The following is an 11,138-nucleotide window of genomic DNA, read 5'->3' as shown; positions in this document are numbered from 1 at the left end:
TATTCTATAAACTTTCGAGTTTAAATTATGAATGTTTTGAAGTAGTGTTGGGAACTGAAGCATGAGTTAGTATAATATAATGACACTTGATCAACGTGATTATATTACAGTAAGTTATGCTGAGTTTCTAATGGGACATGACGATTCACAGACCATGCCGTCATCATGTTCCATGTTACATGACTCTTGTATTCTATTTAATCTCTAAAAATATCAAGAATATATTTTCTTGATGATTCGGTCTTTTCGGGGTATTCTGGTAAATTAACAAATCAAGATCGTGCCATTACCATTTCCTTCTTAGAACATTAACTATGTTCATTCTGAAATTCATATCTGCGAATACTGGACCATTACAAACGTTGCTTAATCGCAAGAAGAAGAAACGAAAGGACAAAACTCCAAAATAGAAATTGGAGTATAAATCGCAGCAAATAGAAGGGAGCATTAACTGTGGATGTCAATGATTATAGAAGACAAAAGCATGGGCTTTGAAATATAAGGGAAGATATAAAACCCAACAACCACCCAAAAATTATAAACCGTATATATCGATTCATATAGCAATATAAAGACACGGAAGAACTAAAAACACTATAAAACCGAGAGTATAGTAGAAGTAAATAGATTCTTCCGGAGGCAGATGAAAAAGAAGAACGACAGATATGAAAGTGAGGAGTATATCGAGAATCAGTACTGGATGAAGCATATTGACAAATACTTTAAAATATGAGTTGAGGGAGAAAGAATAGAAGGTGTGAGTTGTAAGAAAACGAAGGAGGTGGATTTATAGTGAAATACCCGACAGAGAAATCAAGATGGATTATCGTATTAATTCGAAGAGAATCATAATCTCCTTAATCACCAAAGCATCAAATCCAACATAGATTACAAAGATTTTCTTTAAATTCGGAGATCAATTGTGATGACGTCAAAAGATATGACGAATCACTATAATCTTATTTCCTTCATTTACGATAACTTCCCTCATACGCTTCGAGTAATCGAATTATTTTATCCATACTTCTTAGACATGATAAAACTTCATAATCGTCATAATAACATTCTCATTGTTAGCCATAACGACCTCTATCAAATTTCGGGGACGAAATTTCTTTAACGGGTAGGTACTGTGACGACCCAGAAATTTCCGACTAAATTTAAATTTAAACTTTATCTTTATATTATTCTGACACGATAAGCAATGTTTGTTAAGTTAAATCTCAAGGATTTTAAACTATGTTTATACATTCATTTAAACCTCGACCAAATTCCAATGATTCACGAACCATTAAATGAACATATATGAATATGTATGTATATGTGTATATGTTATAAATTGAAAATGTTAACAAAGTATTTAAACTTATAATGCTTTATATGAACGTATTTGTTTCAATATGATTATCGACGAAATTAAAAAAAAAATATATTAAATGATTGAATTATCAGAAACATTGAATTATGATTACAAGTCTCTGTTGAGAGGTCCACTATGATTTGAGAAAATCTATTCCTCTTAACGATATTCGGAATAATTTGTAAAGCTATTTATAAATAAAAATAAAAGGTGTCATTTACGAAAGTTAGACAAAAGCTAATGGAGAATTGGTTTCCATAATATTCTATTAATCTATTTTCAAACGTACAAAAACATTTTCAGTTTAAAAAGAACTTTATTATTAAAACGTATATAACCTTTATAAATATCTGGAATCACTTTTGACAACTCATTACTTAACCAGTATAATAAATATAACGATATTTATATTTTATTTCATTAAATATATATAACGATTCAAATTAATATTATATATATTTATACGCGTATTATACATACATAGTTTTTATACTTTTACAATACTTTAACTTTAATAATTCACTTTAATAATTCATACTTTAATAATTCACTTTAATAATTCATACTTTAATAATTCACTTTAATAATTCATACTTTAATAATTCACTTTAATAATTCATACTTTAATAATTCACTTTAATAATTCATACTTTAATAATTCACTTTAATAATTCAAAAATCTATTATAAATAGAATTCAATAGGTTTCATTATTTCATAGAAACTTGAAAATATATTTCTCTAAACTCTCTCAATCGATTTACATATATATATATATATATATATATATATATATATATATATATATATATATATATATATATATATATATATATATATATATATATATATTTGCTCTGTATTATTTCAAGATATTATTAGTATACATAAAATATTACGACAGAGTGATGTCCGAGTGATTTCAAAATAGTTTTTTTGAATGAGTCGAAGCTAAGGAAATTATGGGTTATAGCTATGGAGGTGATGGGTATGATTCATGGGTATGCTCGTGAGGTCAATCTAGTGTTTATCATCTCCATTGCGTCTACGTACTTTCCTGCAATATTGAATCTCAATATTGATACATGAGCACTCATAACTTAACTTTTATATATCAATAGTGTATCCCTGACTAGTGCTCGAGTATATAGGATTATGCATGCTTGTACATTCGATATTGTCCTTAGATAGGTTTGTTGAATCCTGAATTAGATACATATGCTACTGAGATAGGGTATATGATATGCATGTCATTGGAAAGCTAGCGAAAAATTAAGAACTTTTCATTTAGATATCGAATGGTTTCGATGAACGGATTTGAAGTTATAGTCAACTGAATTTTAGTATTATTGTTAAAATGATTATTATTACTATCGTTGTTATTATTTTAATAGAAATATCATTGTTATTATAAAATATCATTATTACTATTATGTTAGTATTATCATTTTATCATAATAACATTTTTAGTAAATATAAATATTGTTATTTTTTTATAGAATAATAATAATTATTATTACAAAATAATACAACTTTTACTTATTATTATTATGATCAATATTATTTTATCAAATAAATAGGGGATATACAGATATTTTTCATCAAGCGTAATATAATTACATTAATAATACTTACCACTATAGTTTTACGATATTAAGTGAACTTTATAAATTTTACTACTTAAGATATATAAAAGTATATTTTATCATATATAAACGTTAATATAAATTTTTATTAATAAATGACTTTGATTATTATAAAATCTAATAAATATATTTAAATATATAAAACGACTATAGTTAAGTTATATAATAAACATGTATAAATTTTAAAAGTCATTTTGGGTCAAGTTGACTTTTGTTGACTTTTGCATATTAGTCTCGAGCATTAGGATTGTGGTACACTATGACTTGACCAAAAATTGTTAGACAAATATTGACCAACATATAAATATATATAATAAATATAGGTTCGTGAATCCGAGGCCAACCTTGCACTTGTTAAATGACGTTATATGTATTTTTACTACGAAATACAGTATGGTGAGTTTCATTTGATTCCCTTTTTACTTTTTACATTTTTGGGCTGAGAATACATGCAAATGCTTTATTAACTATTTTACAATATTTATATGCGTGAGTTTCATTACTCCCTTTTTACATATATTTTTGGGCTAAGAATACATGCGCTGTTTTATAAATGTTTTACGAAATAGGCACAAGTACTAAAACTAATTCTATGTGGGTTTAAACCAGAAATATACCCTTAGCTTGGTAACATTAAACTACTTGTCTATGTACGGTAGGCGCGAATCCTAAAGATATATCTATTGGGCCTGACAAACCCCATCCTGACTATGGGATGCTTTAGTACTTCGAGGTTATTTTAAACACACCTGATCTGGTGTACTTCAGAGGGTAAAACATGAACGTTAAGGCTTGTTACCAGGTGCCTACAACTTATAGAATACTTTTATACACTTGCGAGTGTACATATATTTATAAATGGAAATCTTGTGGTCTATTAATATATTGAAATGATTGTTATGATAAACCTATGAACTCACCAACCTTTTGGTTGACACTTTAAAGCATGTTTATTCTCAGGTATTATAGAAATCTTCCACTGTGCATTAGCTCATTTTAAGGATATTACTTGGAGTCATTCATGGCATATTTTGAAAGACGTTGCATTCGAGTCATTGAGTTCATCAAGATTATTATTATGTCAATTATAGTTAGATGTATTATGAAATGGTGTGCATGCCGTCAACTTTCGTTGTAAAGAAAGTTTTTCTTTTAAAAACGAATGCAATGTTTGTAAAATGTATCATATAGAGGTCAAATACCTCGCGATGTAATCAACTATTGTGAATCGTTTATAATGTATATGAACGGGTCCTTTCATCAAGCTAGAGGCTTTGTGTACAAACTCAGTATGCATATGTGTAGGACTCATGTCAATATAAAAGTAATTGAAAATGTAAATGTAACAGCGTGTATTCTCATCCCTGAAAACATGTAAAAAGCGGGACTGTAGACTCACCTTTGAATAAGCTCGGAATGAAAGACAAATGACTTGTACGGTTTAGACCCAAGTAATGTAACCTAAGTATACGTATGTAGGTTGGTCAATATATGTATCTTATATAAGTGTGGTTTCATAGTGTACGTTGTCTTATTGCTCGACTCGACGCGTTTTAAAGTAAAAGTCAACTATATCATGCAAGTCAAACAAAGTCAACCGAAGTCAAACTGAAAGTCAAACTTGGTCAAAGTAGTCAACTAAAGTCAACATCAGTAGGTTCATGTCAAATATTGGTCAACATGTCAAACCTAAGTCATACAATACGTTTTAGGTCATGAATGATCATTTTCACAATTTCAGTTTATCGTCATGCACAAAATTTACGAAAACGTAGCACACTTAGCATATTATCTCATAGTACAAAATTCAAGTAAATATGACAAACTCCAGATCATAATTAGACTTAAAATCTATTCCAAAAAGTTAGGCCAGGGACTCATACGACAATTAAAAGTCAGGAATCAGAAGGGATACATTTTTTGGTTTGCCAAGTCAGTTTCTGACCGCGCACTGATTTCATTTCGGCTATAACCAGAGTTAGGGACATGAAATTGACACAATAATAGTGGCCATAGTTCAAGGACAAATCAAAGTAACACATATAAAAAATCTAGCAACTTTTGTTTAGCCAATTGATACAGTTTATTCGTGCAAATTGAACATTCAGTTTTCAGCTCAAATCAGAATTCACATAAAGTATGGCTCTATTGTGCCCAATGCATAAGGTTTTAGAGATTGACATAAACTAACAATAAGTCACATATCATGTTAAGTTTTATTTTCCAGAAGAATACATGTTCAATCAATATACAAAATTCACAAAGTACAAAACGTGTTCAATTTACAGATTCGATTCCCATTTCGTTAGTCACATTCGCATGCGATTATCCGAAGATCTAGATACAATTAGCCTATGATATCTACATGAAAGATGAATTAATTTTTGTCTAATTTTCAAATATGCAAAGCTTCAATTACATAAGTTAACACATTTTATCATACAAGGTTATTTTCATGCAAGTGATGTATAAAACTACATTTACACTAATTCTAGCATATCTCGGGCTATACATAAGCAAACGACATGATATCCTATTCTAACTTTAGTGTTTTTAAATTATATTTCTAGTGGTATAAGTCTCACATTCCAATTCATTTTCTATCAATACCAGATTTCTGTTCAAGCAACAAAAGCACAACGATAATTCAAATCGACATAACTTAATCATACGGAAACGAAATCAAGCGAATCCAAAGCCTAAACTCAATAGTTTTTCGCAAGGAATCTGATTATAACATCATAATTAGCATTTGAAAAACTTAATTTTTCTGACCAAACAAATACAAATTCGTTTTTAAACCCTAGCGCATCAAACCATCAAAATAACGATTACAATTAACACGTACGCGTATAGACTTGAGCAATTGACAACATAACTATGAAACTTTATAAAAATTAGATTTTTAAGAATTAGGGTTCATGCAAATATACCTTTGATCGTTAAATTAAATACACCAACGCGTAGAGGAGATCGGGAATTACAACTTTCGTGTTCAGGGTTTTATCAAAAATTGAAAATTGAATGTGTGTGTGTGGGTAATGGTGGACGGAAGCAAGAGGGAGAGGGAGCCAAAAAAGTCGACCAAAAAAAAATAATGGGGAAGATCATGCAGTTTAAGTTTAATACATACTATTTATATTAAGCCCTAAAATAGATAAATACACATAAGTCTCTCAACTAATCCAACATTTAACAAAATAAAGGGGAGGGGGAGGGGGTCGGCCGATGGGCCCCATGGGATGGGTTCCCGGGCTCTCGTTTTGCAAAAGCGCGTAATCGTGGTCCGTTTTAAGTGTCGTTTTGTCGTACCGAAGGCCCGAAACGCTAACCCGATCGTTAAACGCAACCAATTGTCTAATTTATTAAAAACCCAATAAATTAAATATTTCAAAAAGTTAATAATTAATAAATTTAATTATTAAAATAAACCCGAGCGTTTCGTTGCTCAAAAAGCTATTATCAAAATCGTATCGTTTTTATCGTATTTCATTATTCAAAATATTTATTTGAATTAATATCAACCCATATCAATTATTAAAACCCTCCGAAGATCAATTACGCATTTAATACACGTAAACGCATAAAAGTTAAATAATCGTCGTTAAATAAACTAACGGAAGGTTAACGAAAGTAACGAAAAAATCAGGGTTGTTACATTACCCATCTGTTATTGAAAATTTCGTCCCGAAATTTTAGTGATCGTCTTCTGAAGTAGTTTCCTCGGGAAACAATTGCGGATACTTCGACCTCATCTGGTCTTCACGCTCCCACGTAAACTCTGGTCCTCTTCTCGCGTTCCACCGAACTTTATCAATAGGAATTCTGCTTTGCTTCAACTGTTTGACCTCACGACCCAAGATTTCAACAGGTTCCTCAATGAAATAGAGTTTGTCATCGATACGTAGTTCCTCTAAAGGAATAATCAAATTATCATTGGCTAGACGCTTCTTTAGATTGGACACATGGAAAACATCATGAATACCGTTGAGTGCTTGTGGCAAATCCAATCTGTAGGCTACCGGTCCAACTCTTTCAGTTATCTCAAATGGTCCAACATATCTAGGACTCAGTTTACCTCGTTTCCCAAATCGTACGACACCCTTCCAAGGTGATACTTTAAGCATAACTTTGTCACCGACTTGGAACTCTATGTCCTTCCGTCTAACATCAACATAACCCTTTTGACGACTTCGAGCCGTTCTCAGTCGTTCCTGAATCCGTAGAACTTTCTCAGTTGTTTCCTGAATAATCTCAGGACCTGTCAACTGACTATCTCCCAACTCGCTCCAACAAACGGGAGATCTACACTCCTTCCATACAATGCTTCAAAAGGTGCAGCTTTAATGCTCGCATGGTAGCTGTTATTGTATGAGAACTCAGCTAGTGGTAAATACTTATCCCATCCGTTTCTGAAATCAATGACACACGCTCTCAACCTGTCCTTAAAAGTCTGAATAGTTCGTTCGCTCTGGCCATCCGTCTGGGGGTGATATGCTGTGCTCATATCTAAATCGGTCCCCATTGCTTTCTGTAATGACTGCCAAAACCTGGAAGTAAATCTGCTGTCGCGGTCGGATATAATGGATATAGGCACTCCATGCCTAGAGACGACTTCCTTAATGTAGATCTGAGCCAACTTCTCCATTTTATCAGTTTCCCTTATCGGTAAGAAGTGTGCGGACTTAGTGAGACGATCCACGATAACCCTAATAGTATCGTGACCTCCCGCCGTTCTTGGTAGTTTCGTAATGAAGTCCATGGAAATTCCTTCCCACTTCCACTGGGGAATCTCTGGTTGAGTTAATAATCCTGATGGCTTCTGATGCTCAGCCTTGACTTTAGCGCAAGTCAAGCACTTCCCGACATAGGTAGTAATATCAGCTTTCAAATTTGACCACCAATACAACGCCTTCAAATCCTGGTACATCTTATCTGATCCCGGATGAATTGAGTATCTCAACTTGTGTGCTTCTTCCAACACTAGTTCTCTCAATCCACCAAACTTTGGTACCCAAATTCGGTTAGCAAAGTACCATGTTCCGTCCTCCTTGACGTCAAACTTCTTATCCATCCCTTTGAGAAATTCAACATCAACATTCTCTTGTTTCATGGCTTCTTGTTGTGCTTCACGGACTTGTAATGTGAGATTCGTATGAACAAGTATGTTGAGAGCCTTAACCCTAAGAGGTCTATTTCGCTCTTTTCTACTTAAAGCATCCGCCACAACATTCTCCTTGCCCGGGTGGTATTGAAGTTCGCAGTTATGATTGTTAAGTAGTTCCATCCAACTTCGTTGTCTCATGTTGAGTTGCTTCTGATCGAATATGTGCTGTAAACTCTTATGGTCGGTGAAGATAGTGAACTTGGTTCCAAACAGGTAGTGTCTCCACATTTTAAGTGCAAAGACAACTGCTCCTAACTCAAGGTCGTGCGTAATGTAGTTCTACTCGTGAATCTTTAACTGATGCGATCCATAAGCAATAACTTTGTTTCTTTGCATAAGCACATAACCCTTTCCTTGACGTGAGGCATCACAATAAACCACAAAATCTTCACTTCCCTCGGGTAGAGACAATACTGGTGTAGTTGTTAATTTCTCTTTCAATAACTGAAATGCAGTCTCTTGCGGTTCTGACCACTCAAACTTCTTGCCCTTATGAGTCAACGCAGTTAATGGTCGGGAGATCCTAGAGAATCCTTCAATGAATCTCCGGTAGTAACCAGCTAGACCCAAAAATTACCTAATCTGCGTTGGCGTCTTTGGAGTTTCCCAATTCTTATCTGACTCAATCTTTGCTGGATCGACCTGTATTCCATTGGCCCCTACAACATGGCCAAGAAATTGTACTTCTGGCAACTAAAAGTCACACTTAGAGAACTTTGCATACAACTGATTTTCTCTAAGCATAGTCAATATCGAACGTAGATGCTGCTCGTGCTCTTCTCGGTTCTTGAAGTACACCAATATATCATCAATGAACACAATGACGAATTTATCTTCTCGGTTGGTTGAGAATTTTCTTCTACTTAACCGTTTTATTATTTCCCCCACTGGTTCTATTTCTTCTTCTGGTTCCGATTCTTCTTCAGGTTCCGATTCTTCTTCCGGTTCCGACTCTTCTTCCGGTTCCTCTTCGGGAACTTATGAATCAGTCCACGAATCATTCCAATTTACATTTGACTCTTCATTATTATTAGATGAGTCAATGGGGCTTGTTCTAGAGGTAGACATCTATCACATAATATCAAACACGTTAAGAGATTAATATATCACATAATATTCACATGTTAAAAATATATAGTTTCCAACAAAATTTGTTAAGCAATCATTTTTCAAGTAAACACGGTCGAAGTCCAGACTCACTAATGCATCCTAACAAACTCGATAAGACACACTAATGCAAAATTCTGGTTCTCTAAGACCAACGCTCGGATACCAACTGAAATATAGTTGGGGACAACCACCGTCCCACCCAGTGCCTTCCCAGCTAACCGCCTGGTGACCACTGAGTGTACCTCAGATACTGATTTTAGGGCCTGCCTCTCGGCTATTGCCAACCCTCGTAAGGGATCGCAAGGAGTAAGAGCCAATGCTTCGTCACAGGTAACACTGTGAGAACCTCCTTTACGACTAACCCGCCACACATGGACGGCGTTATACCAGCTCTGATGCCAACTGAAATGTCCCATTCTTATTGATTAAAAACGTTCCATATTAATTGATTTCGTTGCGAGGTTTTGACCTCCATATGAGACGTTTTACAAAGACTGCATTCATTTTAAAACAAACCATAACCTTTATTTAATCAATAAAGGTTTAAAAAGCTTTACATAGATTATCAAATAATGATAATCTAAAATATCCTGTTTACACGCAACCATTACATGATGGTTTACGATACAAATATGTTACAACGAAATAAGTTTCTTGAATGCAGTTTTTACACAATATCATACAAGCATGGACTCCAAATCTCGTCCTTATTTAAGTATGCGACAGCGGAAGCTCTTAATAATCACCTGAGAATAAACATGCTTAAAACGTCAACAAAAATATTGGTGAGTTATAGGTTTAACCTATATATTATCAAATCATAATAATAGACCACAAGATTTCATATTTCAATACACATCCCATACATAGAGATAAAAATCTTTCATATGGTGATCACCTGGTAACCGACATTAACAAGATTCATATATAAGAATATCCCCATCATTCCGGGACACCCTTCGGATATGATATAAATTTCGAAGTACTAAAGCATCCGGTACTTTGGATGGGGTTTGTTAGGTCCAATAGATCTATCTTTAGGATTCGCGTCAATTAGGGTGTCTGTTCCCTAATTCTTAGATTAACAGACTATATAGGGGCATATTCGATTCGATAATCCAACCATAGAATGTAATTTTCGAGTACTTGTGTCTATTTCGTAAAACAGTTATAAAACCTGCATGTATTCTCATCCCAAAAATATTAGATTTTAAAAGTGGGACTATAACTCACTTTCACAGATTTTTTACTTTGTCGGGAAGTAAGACTTGGTCACTGGTCGATTCACGAACCTATAACAAATATGTACATATATATCAAAGTATGTTCAAAATATATTTACAACACTTTTAATACATTTTGATGTTTTAAGTTTATTAAGTCAGCTGTCCTCGTTAGTAACCTACAACTAGTTGTCCACAGTTAGATGTACAGAAATAAATCAATATATATTATCTTGAATCAATCCACGACCCAGTGTATACATATCTCAGTATTGATCACAACTCAAACTATATATATTTTGGAATCAACCTCAACCCTGTATAGCTAACTCCAACATTCACATATAGAGTGCCTATGGTTGTTCCGAAATATATATAGATGTGTCGACATGGTAGGTTGAAACATTGTATACGTGTCTATGGTATCTCAAGATTACATAATATACAATACAAGTTGATTAAGTTATGGTTGGAATAGATTTGTTACCACTTTTCACGTAGCTAAAATGAGTAGTTTTTACCAATTTTGTTTTGCTCGCCATTTCTTCGTTTCTAATCCATTTTGAGTGATTTAAGCGGACACGGTTTCGTATTGAACTTGAATTTATGAAACTAAACAGAAAAGGTATAGGT

The sequence above is a fragment of the Rutidosis leptorrhynchoides genome, chromosome 9 (assembly GCF_046630445.1).
Source record: "Rutidosis leptorrhynchoides isolate AG116_Rl617_1_P2 chromosome 9, CSIRO_AGI_Rlap_v1, whole genome shotgun sequence".
NCBI classification, from domain to species: domain Eukaryota; kingdom Viridiplantae; phylum Streptophyta; class Magnoliopsida; order Asterales; family Asteraceae; genus Rutidosis; species Rutidosis leptorrhynchoides.
The sequence above is the reverse complement of the archived record's forward strand: the minus strand, read 5'-3'. Positions refer to the sequence as shown.